At 44.0% G+C, this 1136-nt stretch overlaps 1 protein-coding gene across 1 annotated transcript in view; it reads left to right on the top strand.

The window, feature by feature from the left end:
* Positions 1-549: 549 nt before the first annotated feature.
* Positions 550-1136, top strand: part of LOC118411506 — a 19707-nt gene continuing 19120 nt past the window's right edge. Inside the window, exon 1 of the mRNA XM_035813812.1 lies at positions 550-693. The gene's annotated coding sequence lies outside the window, so the exon portion shown is untranslated. The remainder of the gene's footprint in view (positions 694-1136) is intronic.

The raw sequence follows: 1136 nt of genomic DNA, 5'->3' as shown, positions 1-1136 counted from the left end.
CTTTTTAACCTACTTGGGTAATTACAGTAGAAGCCGGTTAATTGAACGGCCTATTTGCCAGTGAATTTCGTAGAATTAACCGACTGGTGCAATAAAGCGAAGTTATGTAGCTGGACTGCACCTGTTTGAGATTTTGGTATTCCGTGCAGTTAACAGAAGTGTGCGTTTATCCGTTGTGCACTTAACTGGATTCTACTGTACTAACTTTCCAGTCCATGTGAACGTTCATGTTGTTACATACTTCACGCCTGTGGAGTTATGTAACAAACGTTATGGAAGACTACTAGTACTACACTGCCATTCTGCGACATCGGGCGACATTTCTTTTGTTACACAAGCTGAACAACCCGGACAGGTCTAAAATTAGCGCCACACGAGGGTATACGTAGGGGTTATGGGTAACGAATGATTCAACGATAACAAAACACCATACCACGTTCATTATGAAACTGGACCTTTCATTGGTTTATTTAATTCATAGTTTTATGTTTCTTCTTATGAAATACGTACAGAGAGTGAGAATTAGCAATATTACGTTGTTCTTCAAACTTCTTTGAGAGCCCCAGGCATCCGGCAGTCTCGTGACTGACCTCTGACCTTCCGTGAGTAAAAACGCGGGCCTTGCGGACTCCAGACGTACAAGAGACACGAGAATACGTCTTAAAACCGCTCAAGACGCACGTAAGACGTCAGGTAAGATGTGTAAGATACTGTACCAGCTAGATAGATAGATGAGGGACGTTTGTCCGCTTGCCAAACACAGTTGACAGTGGGGACAGTGACGATCATGGTACTGGTAGTTTCCGTTGAACGTGAAAAACGTGTTTTGCATCTAACTCTATTTAGCTTCATATTATTTTGCGTTTGTCAACCAGTCAAGACCAAGTTCGTAGGCAAGTACTTAAACACGTCACAAAGAAGAAACTGTTAGGTCCATGGTCCTTATATCTCACTCAAAGAGTTGTTTAAAACTGTCAAAATGATGCCACCCAGGTCCCCTAACCTAACGTTAACCCTACATAAAACGTGGGGTTCGATGAAAGAGCTGGGCTGGGCCCCTGGCCTGTCTACATGGCCTGTCTACCTGGCCTGGCTATCACGTCAGGCCACCAAGATCCCCCCATTCATACCCTCAG

Source organism: Branchiostoma floridae, chromosome 3 (assembly GCF_000003815.2).
Source record: "Branchiostoma floridae strain S238N-H82 chromosome 3, Bfl_VNyyK, whole genome shotgun sequence".
NCBI classification, from domain to species: domain Eukaryota; kingdom Metazoa; phylum Chordata; class Leptocardii; order Amphioxiformes; family Branchiostomatidae; genus Branchiostoma; species Branchiostoma floridae.
Note: the sequence above shows the minus strand (reverse complement) of the source record. Positions and strands in the feature narration are given on the sequence as shown.